The sequence below is a fragment of the Colius striatus genome, chromosome 24 (genome assembly GCF_028858725.1).
Source record: "Colius striatus isolate bColStr4 chromosome 24, bColStr4.1.hap1, whole genome shotgun sequence".
Taxonomy (NCBI): domain Eukaryota; kingdom Metazoa; phylum Chordata; class Aves; order Coliiformes; family Coliidae; genus Colius; species Colius striatus.
The window spans coordinates 1,412,083-1,425,458 of NC_084782.1; positions in this window are offsets into that span (position 1 = coordinate 1,412,083).

The window sequence follows — 13,376 nt, forward strand, 5'->3', positions numbered from 1 at the left end:
GGCACCTGGATGTCCCACTCCTGGGTGTTTGTAGCTCTGGATGTGTCAGAAAGGCATTTTCCATACATTGGCATGTGTCTAATCAGATAAATGTTGTGTTAATTGTGCCCTGTGATTGCATGGTGAAAGGTATTGCTGCAGGGTCAGAGGAAAAGTAGATTAAAGGGTGGCCTTTGAATCACCTAACTCAAGGTGGCCCTGCTTCAGCAGGGGGTGGGATGTGGTGACCTCAGGCTGTCCCTTTCAGTTCTGCTCTGCTGAGATTCTGTGCAAGGAGAGGCAAGAGATGTTCGTCAGGATAAATCCACCCATGGCTGTTGGATGTGAGGCCCAAGAACAACCTTCAGCTCTCTGCAGACCCTCAGCACTATGGTTGCTGCAAGGTGGACCAACAGCCTGGGGAGGATGGGGGTCTGGCTGCCCTCTTTCCTGTACCCTTCCTCCCAGGAGTCCTTCTCTGGACTCTCTCAGCCAACACAGGACTCAAGTCTGACTCACTATTACCTTTCATACAATTTTCTCACTCTTCCAGCTCCTTTTTCAAGCCACAGGAGTCCTTCCTTGCCTTTGATGGACATTGATTGGGCCCCAGATTTGCAACCATGAAAGGTCACATGGCTTACAAGCACAGAGGAATATTTACTCACCCTGTGCTTTCAGCAGGTTAAAAAAAATACTAACTGATGTTTCAAATGAGTTACTGACAGCAAGAGGGATGGTACAATCATTAGAAGCACATCAGTGGAAGGTATTGGAAGGTGGCTATAAGCCATGGTTATCATCAACCTGGTTTTGATTGATTGGACTCTATAGCAACCCCTATAAATTGATCAGTCATCTATTAAAATGGCTATTAATCATGGATTAGCTCTTTGTAGAAATGGAGAAAACTACCTCAGTTACAACCAGGCTGAAAGACAGAGGAGGAGTGTGGTGTTCAAACTCTGGGGTGACAGCCAGGCTCCTTTCAGGCTGCATCTTCTTAGATTTCCCTCTTCCTACCCTCTTTCCAGCCAGGACAGTGAGGGTGAAGCAGGTGCCACACTGTCAGCTCTGCCCACAACATCCCAGCAGCTGCCTGCAGCTTTCCACCTCTCAGCATGAACACAAAGCAGCGGCCCTAGTTAGCCTGGGACAGCTGAGGTATATGATAGCTCAGCTGCAGCTCTGGCAGGCTCCTAACGATCACTGGCCATTAAAACAACTTCAGAGCTGCTGATGCTTCAGAAGCCAAGAGCAGAGGGTTCCCTTTTTAGTGTTGTTTTTCTGAAAGGTCAGTTTGATGGAGTTATAATGGACTTGGGGATCCTCTGCTCTCTGCCTCACCCCTCTCCTAGCTGTCAGCCACACACTCTGGTGGCATCTTTTTCTACACCTAATATATCCTAATGCACCAGTCTGTACTGATCTCCTCCCTTCCCCTGCATCCCCCATGAATATATAAACCAGCAAATGTGATAGAAAGAAATTACTATTGTAATAAAATTGGTTCATTACATCCTTCTAGTCAGAGGCAGTTAATGAGCACCAAGGCTGCCTAATGCTGTTATGTTCCCTTTGAGCCAGCTGCAAATGTAATATGTTTCATGGTATCGTTTAATTTACTCTTTGGAGCTGTGGAAGGAAGCAAGGCAGGTCCTTCATGCAGTGGGCAGCAGTGGATTAGCTGAGCCATTGAGAAATGCCTTGACCTGCTGCAGCATGTCGTTGTCTTGGGTGTAGTGTGATAGCAGCTGCGTTTCCAGGCTGGAGCTGCTGCATGTGCAGGTGGTTCAGAGTGTGGCCAGAGCCGGGCACAGAGCTGGGGAAGGGGCTGGAGCACAAGGAGCTGGGGAGGGGCTGAGGGAATGGGGGTGTTGAGCCTGGACAAGAGGAGGCTGAGGGCAGACGGCAGCACTCTCTGACACTCCCTGACAGGAGGCTGCAGTGAGATGGAGAGAGGTCTCTGCTCCCAAGTGACAGGACATGAGAAAGGGGCTCAATTTGCCCCAGGGGAGGCTGAGATTGGAGCTGAGGCAGAACTGTTTCCCTGAGAGGGGTGTCAGCCCCTGTGCCAGGCTGCCCAGGGAGCTGGGGCAGTGCCCAGCCCTGGAGGGATCCCAAAGCCGTGGAGCTGAGGTGCTGAGGGCCAAGGGTCAGTGCTGGGCTGGGCAGGGTGAGGGCAGGGCTGGGACTGCAGCAGCTTCAAGGGCTTTAACAACTAAAGTGATTCTATTTAAAGAGCCTGGTTAGTCTGCAATTTAGACCAGCTACTGGGATCTCAACAGAGACCAGCAGCTTCATAGAGAGGATTTCTCCCAAACTGGGGCATAGGAAGGGACAATATAGGTGGACCTAAATTACCAGTGGCAATTGCACTTACAGACAGTAGAAAAGCTGACCAAGACCTTCATTTGTTGTGGTTTAACTCAGAATTTCCCAGTTTCAGGAGCTTTTGCCTTTACCCAGGGCATGGCATTTGCCCTGTTTTGTATTTCTTCTTACAAAAAGCCTCTCCCAAAACCAGGCCTTTAAGGGTGGGAACTGTTCACTGAATTCAGATCAGGATGGATCCAACTGCTTTGGCAGATGAAAACTGCTGGACAAGATCCAAAAATTACATTTGTTTTGTATTTTGAAAATGAATTGTTGGCATTCCATTTCCCAGGGACATTTGTCACTTTGAGTTTGACCTTCTTGAAGAAAACAAAGGAAACATCACTTCAAAAAGGATGAATAACCCCAACAGGAGCAAAACTCTGCCTGGAGAGGCAAATAACTACGTGTCAGATACTGTGTCAACATCTGGGGCTTCCTCTCTTTGGTTTTTTACTCCTTTTCCAGTTTGATTCAAAGCAACTTGATTTCTAAGACCTTGGTCCTATCCCAACCAGAATAGAACTGAAGAAGAACTTCTTCCCAACTCCAAGAACCCACCAGGCTGTAGTGCACTCACAATTTCACCTTGGAAAGCAATGCTGCTGATGCATATCACATCCACCACGTCCTTTGCCTCCCTCTGAGCATCTCGTAGCTCTGGCAGGTCCTGTGAGACAACCATCACCCCTGATCTCAGCTCCTACTCTCATGTCAACTTCTTGACTGGCGTGGGACAACCACTACTGCCCATGAGCTAATTCAGGATGATGGGATATCTCCAGAGTCCTCTGCACCTGGAGGAGCTTTTTTACCCCCCACAAAAGCCACTGGCAGCCACAGATGTTCAAGCCCCCAAGCCCCAGGCCCAGGCTGTGGTGGTTGAAAAGCCCAGCAGAGGATGAGCACAGCCATCTGCTCCAATTCCCTAAGGCACACTTCAGCAGAGCAGGGTTTTCTTCACAAGCATGTTATTCCTCAATATTTCCTGTTGTTTTCACCCAGCTTGTTTATGGCAAATAGCCCCTTGAGATATGGGCCTTTTTGTCCAGGAAAGCTTTAATGATCTCGGAGTCGTCGTGTTGGCATCGCTTTCGTTCCAGCTGCTGTAAGCTGGCAAGCTGATGAGAAGAGATGTGTTTATGGGCCCTCTGGCTCTTTTGCTATGGTGTGCAGTGCTCTGCTAAACACAGACCCACAGGGCCTTGCAGGGTTGTTAATTAAGGGCACTGTGTATCACTGATTCTCTTGCAGACGTGACAGAGGCAAGCCTTGGGAAGAACAGCCCTGCCCTGCACTGGAGCATGTTTCTTTGGAGATGCTGTTGTTTCCAGGCTGGGATTTGAAGCATTTCCCTGTGAAATCCCTTCTGGCACTGGATTTTATGGCAGCTTTTTGCCTCTGGGCTCTGGTAGCTTTGCCTGGCAAGTTAGCCTGGCTCATTGCAAGTGCAGCATCGTTTCCCATTGCCCAGCTGCTTTGGGAGGGCATTTGGGGCAGCTGTGTAACCCAGTTGTCTCCAAGCAATGGCTGGTGCTTCAATGGGGGATGGATGTGAGGATGGGGAGGCTGGAAGGGATTGCATGCAGCTGCATGGTCATTTGCCCATCATTTAACTGGGAGCTGTATCATGGCATGAAAGAGGGCAAACAACCAGTTTGTCCCTGTGAGCCACAAGTGCCAAACCTTGGCTGATGCCAGAAGCCTTGTCCACTCAGGGACTCTCTGGAAAGTTAATCTGGATTAAGCAAAAGCCTGAATTTCCAGTGGATTTGCTAAACTGCATTAAACCCCCATGTGCATCATGCCAAATGGGATTGAGACTATGTGAAATTTAAGCATGCTTCCACGTGGTGTTGAAGAACACATTCATCATCATGGACATCTCTCTGCAGACAAACCTGAGGGGGAAAGCCAGGAGGCTGGGGAGGGGGGATGCAGGCATCTGCTTCTCATTGTGAAATGTGGGAGTCCTCTGAGCAAAAGGATGTGGTTTTCTCACCTTGAAAAGCTGTAAGAGGAGAATAAGGCCATGCCCATGGTTTAGGTGTGGACTAATGAGTCTCTCCAAAACTCCCAGGTGCTGAGCATCCCTCAGCCTGTTCCCCAGGCTGCAGAAAGCAGCACAGCTCTATTAGTCTCTGAAGAAGAGCAACACAGAGGATTTGCCATAACTCCCTTCCCTAGTCCTAATCTGTGTCACTTTAAGTACAGCAGAGAACCAAGCCTGACAGCTGTTTCAGTTTACCCCAGCACAGAAAGTGTGAAGTACTCAGGGCTTTTAAGCCCTGTTTATGCCCCAAAGTGAAAGCAGCATTAACTCCCTGAGCACAGAAAACAGCCTTACTGCCATAAATGCACTTATGTGGGGAAAGGGAACAAGCTGTGTTACTGGAAACGACTTTATACCTTCCAACCAAATCCACACTTGCCTTTGTGCTGCTACAACTAATCAGCAGTTAATATGCAGTCCCATCAGCACCAGGAATTACAAAGCCCTGTTTCCTTAAGATCTGCATTTCATGCTTGACGGTGAGCTCGGATCAAATCTTCTCCTACTGTTCCAATGGGTTTTTCTAAAGTCTCTTCCCCCTGGTGTGGAGTCTTTGATGTCTGATAAGGCAGATGCCCACGCTATGGCCCCGTTGTTCAGGGAAGAAATGCTGGTTGGGAGCATTTACAGGCTTTCTTTGCTCTGCCTGACCACTGTTTTCACAGTATGTATCAAAACTTAATTGTGGGACAGTTTTCCTCCCCCATCGATTCTGCTTGAAACTGCCAATGGGTTAAAAAATTAAGGGCAGAATAAACATACAGAAATGCACACACATTCATTACATGATCATATGAGCTTAATCTCCTCAGGCAAACACACTAAAAATATCCCAGAAGAGGTAATTATACCAGTATAAAAGCTCTATGGGCTCGTGCTGGTTTCCTCCACTCTCCTGGTAGTTTGGTGTCCTGACACATCCAGTGTGCCTCTGCCCACACACCTCCCACAACCAACAAGCATCTTCCACCTCAGGGAGGGGGACAATGCTGAATTAACTGCCATTTGCATAGAGCTCAGCAATCCCACACTGTGCCAGGATGGGTGAGGGTGTGCTGAGCCCCTGAGGTGGCCCAGGGAGATGTTCTCTTAGCTCATCTCCTCACCACCAACCCTCTTCCCCTGGAACAAAATGCTTCTGTCAGGCTGGTTTTTGAAAGCAAAGTTGTCTAATGATAACAGACAGTTCCAGATCATTGCCTGGAAAGATGCATCCCAGAGAGTTGGTGCTTCTGACCTGGCCATCAAGGGGCTTTCCAAGCGATTGGCACAAAGCAAAGGCAACACCAGCTCGTGGGCAGCTGGAGCTTGGGTGCTGCCTTCACCTCCCAGCCCTCCCCTCTGTGCTTACACCTCTGTGGGGCAGGGTGTCTCTGTTCAAGTGAAGATAAGATGCACTAAAGTGCTGCTAAATTCAACTGGCCTTTCTTTTCAGGGAGTGAAAAGTCATGGAAAAGACCTTGAAAGGATCTTAAGATCATCAAGTCCAACGGCTCACCTCACACTGCCAAGTCCATCATTAAACTACCCCATGTCCCCCAGCACCTCATCTGTGCATCTAATAAATATCTCCAGGGCTGGGCACTCCCCCAGCTCCCAGGCAGCCTGGCACAAGGGCTGACAACCCTCTCAGGGGGAAAAGTTCTGCCTCAGCTCCAATCTCAGCCTCCCCTGGGGAAACCTGAGGCCATTTGCTCTTATCCTGTCATTCATTAGGCCTGGACTCATGTCACTACTTAAAAACACATATGATGACTGTGGAGGAAAAGCCACAGGAATGGTCTAAGTGTCCCCCTTCCCAAGAAAGTCCTACAGAAACAAGCAATTATAATTAGTCCTAAAATAGTTTTTAACCAGAATAAGATGCCTCAGTGCTGATTTTGGAGTGTTCAGGCTTTCCTCTTCCTTTTGCCAAGCAATCAGAGGTGAAAACTGGAGCTAAGGAGGAGAGTGACACCTTCACACACTTCACTCCCAGACAGAAGACTTACTTTTGCCCAGCAACCCTGAGGTTTGTGCTCCAGCTGAAGGAGCTCTTGGGACACAATCCTTCTTACCAAGCACGCTCACCTTTTTCTAGGCCCTAAAGTGATAAGTTCTCCATCAGAGGTCAAATCAAACTTGCAATCTGTAGCACTGCAACAGAGGTAATTAGCCTGGCTGTTTAAGGCCATTTCCTCTCAGTCCAACGAGAGTAATTAACCCTTTCTGCTGAACCACTTCCCTTTAACATCTGTCTCTTGGGCACTGACATTTAAGCACATCAATTGCTGGCTGGCTGAGTGAAGAACTTTCCCAGTTGCCTGGAGGAAACAGGTTAGGGAGGGGTTTTTTTGTTCTTTTAGCAGGGCACATTCACAATCCAGATAAAGCAAATGCTAGAGAGGATTTCAAAGCTCTGCAGCGTAGCTGTGGATGAGATTCAAACCAGACACGTTGATTATAACCTGTCAAAGTCACAAGCTAATGGCATTTCATTGGCTGGGCCACGAAGGGCCCCCAAAACCTCCCTGAGACACGTTGTAAGGCCTTTCATCTGAACTCTAAACTTGGATCATCTGCTGATGAGCTTCTGCTGAGCTCTGGTCAGGTGAAGACAGGCTCATTTCCATCAGGCAGCTCGGGCCCAGCCTGGAGCGTTGAGCTGTTGATGAGGGAAGTGGCTGGTGAAGGTCAAGAGCCGTTTTGGATGTGGTGCAGCCCTGCCACTGATGCTCATCAGACTGCACTTCTAGCCACCCTTTGCATTTTACTGAGCTGTGCCTTGGAGGGAACTCATCCCATGGCTCTGAAAGCCCAGCATGTCAGAAAGCTTGCTTAAGCCTCACAGGGAACTATTTAAAGAAGATAAAGCTCAAACTCTGATCTTTTTCTGGGGCATTTCCATAAATCATGTAGTTTCTGAATCTTTTCTTCTAAGGATGAAGGCTAGAAGAGGTCCTCTGGCTTCATCTTCTGCTTGGCAAGGGCTGTTTTGGTGAGTCAGCTATTCACATGGCTGGATTGGTTTGTGTGAGCACTCAGAGGACCTTTGTGTATATGTGTGTAATGAGGGCAGTGTGTTAAGTTTTGAAAAGGCTGAAAGTTGGATCCATCTCAAGTTTAGAGCTCTATGACCAGCCAAATCCTCTACACTTCAGATCCTCTTCAGTCAAGGAGAACTTTTCATCCCAAAATGAATTTAATCTCATTGATCCTATTGCCCCCACGTCTCACAGCAGTGACTTCAGCAAGCAGGGCCAGCTCCTGACAGTCACTGGTGATGCCACAGCATCATAGAATCATAGGATGGTGGGGGTTGGAAGGGAACTTTAGAGATGTTCCAGTCCAACCTCCCTGCAGAAGCAGGTCCCACCTAGATCAGGTCACACAGGAACGTGTCCAGGCAGGTCTTGAAGACCAGCCCTTCAATTTATGACCATACACAAACCTGCTGTGGATACAGGACAGGTCCCTCAGCGCTTTTCCCAGCACCCCTTACTTTCCCCTTTTAAATGTTTGGGAGCAATGATTTATGTGCAGAATGCAAGAACTAATTAGTGTGTCTCTTGCTTTCTGAGAGGGAGCAAAAACCATAGCAAATGACATTCCAGCAAAAACGGGGTCAGCTCGGATTAAACTCTCTTCCCATTTATCTTTGGTCTTTAGCATTAAATTTACCATACATATTAGAAAGAAATTTTAATTTTCCACAGCATTGGGCAATATCTTTTCCTTAAAGCCTAGAAGAACATTCATTAGCATCCTCTCCCTCCAGTTCAGTATGACTGTCTCCTCATTTGCACATAAATGTGGAGCTTGCTGCCTGGGCAAGCTTGCCTGAATGACATCAAAGCTCCTGTATCAGTACACAACACACACATACACACAAATGAAAGTCCCACCTGCACTCACACACCTGTCCTTCACTCTCCTTGTTTTGAAATAATGCCCAAAAGCATTTGCAAGAAGATGCTGCTGGGAACACCAGGGCACGAGGAGGGACCTCTAGAAGTAGAACTGCGTACATCAGTTGAGCTTCCTATCTAATTAGGCTTCTTAACATTGGGTCTTAAAGTTAAGCCACACCTTAATAGGCAATAGCATGAAAGGATGTTTCCAAAGAGCAATTCATCCCATCTGAGCAGATGCTGTGATCATAAAAGGCAGCCCAGTGGTGAGGGATCTACTGTCTGCAAGGACTCATTGGTGTTCCATATGCTGCTCAGTCCCACTGAACCTCAAATATGGACAGAATACCCCTCAGTCTTATTCCAATGAATGTCAAAGGCATTCATCTTACCCAGCTTTAGGTGTTCTTAAGCTAGGTAACAGTTCTACCCTGATAGTGGGCACACATAAATACACCCAGCACTTGATTCACGTGGGATGTTCCAGGTAACAACTGCCTGAGCTGGCCCACACCTTGGAAGTGCTGCTTTCTCTCCCAGCACAGAAGGACTCTGACACCCATTTCCTATGGAGACAGCTATATGGTGGATTTCTGGCCAAGTGAGATGAAGTTCATGCCCCATCTCACTACAAACCACTACATGTTTAACAAATAAACACTGTCCTCTGTATCACTGCACCTCGAAGTGGGTATTTCTGGGCTGTAGTGAAGCGTTCCCCAGCTGTACAAGGAAGATAATAGCACTTACCTATCCCCAGGCTTGCTATGAGGATAAATACATCACAGAAAGCTAGATGCTAGATACTATGGTAATCAGGTGCTATCTCAGCACACCAGAGAGATAAGAGCCTGCAAAGTACAGATGGCATTTCAGCTACAAATCCCTGGCCCAGTGGGCAGAGGCAAACTGTGTAAAATGAGAGCTGCCTGCCAGCTTCATGTAACTCTCCATTGCTGAGGCAGTTCTCAGACATTCATTTTTCTGCTGTAATAATGCTACAGGGAGCAAGGTCCCACTGTAGTGAGGGGACAGCAGCTGTGACACCAAGGGTGATTTGTCCCAAAAGGCTAAAACAGCTGCAGCTGTTCCAGCCAACACCAGCATTTAACGACTTATTGACCCTCTCAGCAGCATCCAGATGTTTCTTCTCCTGACTTCAGCAATACTAAAGCAAACAGGAAAATGACAGCAGGTCCTTACCTGGAGCTACCAGGGTGACAAGTCTTTCCCAGTGGATTGCAATAAACTCCACTAGCAGTGACCTGCCTGTGCAGGATAAAACACGGTGTCACCATCTCTTTTCCTAATCTCATTCCCAGGAGTAAATAGTGAGGAGAGGTCTCAATACTGGCTGCCAAATGTCCTGATTCTTCCCTTGTAGAAACGAGGCTGGAACACAGAAAACTGATGAGAGGGTCAGATGGTGCTGCAGATTTGGAAAGAGAGAAGCCTGGGAGGAGATAGCAGATAGATGAGATAAGCAGTGTAGAGCTGATAGAGAGGGAGTGCAGCTTTCCTTTACCAGCCAGCTCACCCTTAAATATTGATCTGGAAGCTTTCTTGGACGCGTATCAGCGAGCTCCGATTTACATTCCCGTGGCTAACTGTCTGTGTTCTTCTCCCAGTGGAAAAATCAAAGGGCTTGTACCTACAAATGCCCATTTTCCACTTGGCCAGCTGACTGGCACACGCAGGCACCGCTGCACGCCAGCTGTGCACAGGGGTCCGTGGGCTTTGCCATCTGCAATCGCAGGACGATGCTGTGTCCTCGCGTGGCACAGCGGCGGGGGACAGGGAGAGAGCGCTTCTCAGCCCCTTAAAGGAAGGTTTTCTTCACTCACTGTCCTTTGATCATCCTCTGGCTGGTGGGTTGAGTCCGAGGAACGTGGTTTAAGTTCCTTTATGTGCCGTTTCTGCGGGTCTATTTGAACTTGAGGAATTGGGCTTTTCTCATGACTTCAAAGCCAGGTTTAATGGCTGTAAAGAGCAGCACAGCTGTGGCACTCCAGGTACAAGACGTCCCTTCTCAGGGATTGTCAGGGAATAATAAAAGCATACATGGTAGAGACATGTTGCAAGTCACCTGCACTGTAAATAAATGTGCCTGCTGCTCTCAGAATTGACTTCTCTCCATTGTACTCAGAATGGTTCTCTGAATTGAAATGCTTTCATATCTGAAGGGAGGGGACAGGGAGAAGGGGGAAAAAAACGTTCCCTGAAGATAAAAAGTGTAATAGTCTATTTTATTTTCCACTTTCCACATCAATAATGAAACGTTATCCTCCAGGGACAGCTAGCAACATGCTCAACTCTGCCTCTTACACATCAGCAGCACAAAGTATCCCTCGACGTGCAGGCTGTGATACAAAGCACCAGGCAGATCAGAGCTGGGGCAAGGAAGGGGAGCAGGGGCAAGGCAGAGCCTGCTTCCAGCCCGAGGCTAGCTGAGTTCCCAATGGACAAGGGTTAGCACTGAGGTCACAGCTACAAAAGCAAATGCAGGCGGCGTAAGATACCCACCAAAAAGAGAAAAGGAGCCATTCAAACCACCTTTAAATAAATACAGGGGAAAAGAAAGAGAATGGCAAAAAAACAACAATCCAGGCACAAGCTGTCAAACAAGGGAATGTTTCTTTTTAAGCCAAAACCAAATAATTTATAAATAAGGCTGCTTGCTGCTTGTGATGCTGGAGCTGACCAGCAGCCCAAATACCTCAAGGAAATGGGGGTTTTTTCACTGCAGTTTTTTTCCCCTCTGACTATGCCTTTTATTGGGCTGTGAGGTAAGGGAGCCCTGGCCCAGGCTGCCCAGGGAGGGTGTGCAGGCTCCTTCTTGGGAGGTCTCCAAACCCACCTGGATGTGTTCTTAGGATCTGTGACCCCAGCTTCTCCCACAGTTCTCAAACTGCAGTGACACTATCGTAGAATCACAGGATAGTGGGGGTTGGAAGGGACCTTTAGAAATCATCCAGTCCAATCCCACTGCCAAAGCAGGTCCCACCTAGATCAGGTCACACAGGAACGTGTCCAGGTGGGGTTGGAAACCTCCTGAGAAGGAGCCTCCACACGCTCCCTGGGCAGCCTGGGCCAGGGCTCCCTCACCTCAGCACTCACTTATGTTTAAATGGAACTTTTTGTGTTCCAGCTTTATCCCATCACCCCTTGTCCTGGCACTAGATGCAATAGAAACTGACTCCCTTTCAGTTGGACCAGCACTGACTCAGTTATTGCCCAAGTTTCTCCCAAACAACTGTTTAGGAGACAATGTTCTCCATTTGCCTTCTAGTCTGGGAGCAGGACAAAGCTGTGATAGGCTATGCCAAGGTCATGCAGAGATTCTGTGACCTCTAAGGGCCAAGGTCCTCCTCTACAAGTGAAGATCAATTCTAAGTCTTATTTCCTCTAGTTCTATACTGATTGTCTCCAAAATAGTTTCTTCTAGAAAGGATGATGCTCATCTCATCAACATCCAGCCCAAGGAGCAACAGCAGCACTGCACTCTTGGCCTCAGCAAAACTGGGACATGCCTCAGAGGGGTTTTTTTTTGGCAAGAACCTAATTTGGGGATCCAAGTCTTTACCACAACCTGCCCTGTGGTCTCCTTTTTGTCCCCCATTGACATGTTTCAGCCCAGTGGGTCTCGGAAGCACAGGGACACACCATCCTCAGCCTTGTGCTGCTTGCTTAATGCCAGTAAAATCACCAGCAAAAGCAGGCAATCATTCTGGGCAGCCTAATCTTTGACTGCTTAAATTAAGATCTTTTACAAGGGCTTTATTTTCAAGGAAAGAGTGATCAGCTTGTCCTGAAAATGAGATTCTTTTAAAGTGTTTCATCTGCATTACCCGCTTTTGACAAGTTTGACGTGATGGGAGCCCTGTTTGAGTACATACTTAGAGGGTTTGGTGTAAATTCTGGGCAGGCTTCTCAGGGAATGGATCTTCCAGTTACCCTGCAGTCAGTTACTGTCAGTGACCCACCTCTTCTGCTTCCTGCAAGCAAACAAAACCTGGATTTGTTTTCACGTTCCCATCCCCGTGTTTTTCTCTGCCTTTAAGTGCTTTTGGTTTGTTTATGGCTGCATCTAATGCCTCAGTGTAAAATATATTGTTCTAAAGCAGAAGTGATGGCTTCACATGTATCCCTCAGAGTCACCAGCTAGCCAAGAAGCTGTCACACCAGTCAAGCCAATATGGCACTTCCTTGGGACTTGTTAACCACGAAAGCAATTGCATCCTATTTAATCAAGGTGGGAAGGAAAGCTGATACCTTTGTGTTCAGTAAAGAAGTAAAAAATAGTAATACTAGCTATCTTGGTGAATAACAATAATGGACACCCTGCAAACAGCCTCTGAGGAAACCAGCCAGCCAGGTGGAAAATGCAAGTAACAAGCATTTTACATATTCCAATTTGTTCTTCCATTTGCCTCTGTTTAATAAGGGAGAGGAAAGGCTCTGTGTGTGGAATGGCAAAGAGAAATCAGGCAGCAATGGTGCCTTCCCCAGCCTGCACCCCCAACAGGGCTGTGATGGATGGAGCTCCTCCCGTGTCCCAGCGGGCAGGACAGTAACTGTCACCAATCACAAGTAAAACTGAAGTAATTAATAGTGGAAGTACCACCATCTTTCACTTTCATGCAGCTGGCTCCTGTTTAAATAACAAAAACCTTAATTTCTTGCTTGGCTTGAGCTGGGCTTGATTGTACTTAAGATAACTCTAGTGCAGAGCTGGAGGACCTCCTTGGACAAAGCTGAACCTCAGGGACATTGATTCCTTGAGTGGAAATCTGGGGATTGCTGCTCAGCTATTGCTGTTGCCACAGCCAGGGCTTTGACTAAATCCTGGATCCATAAATTATCTGGGTCCTTTTTATTTCTTCCTATCTTCTTTTTTTCCCCCCTCTTGAATTAAATAAAAGCTGGAGCAACAAGCTCAGAATGTTGGTATTATTTATGATACCTAGGTGGGGGTAGAGCTGCTTTTATCATGGTATAAGAAATACACAGCAGATCTGAGGCAAATCCCTGGCACTCCAAAAACTGCATCAACACCACTGTCCTCCAGAAAGCCCAGC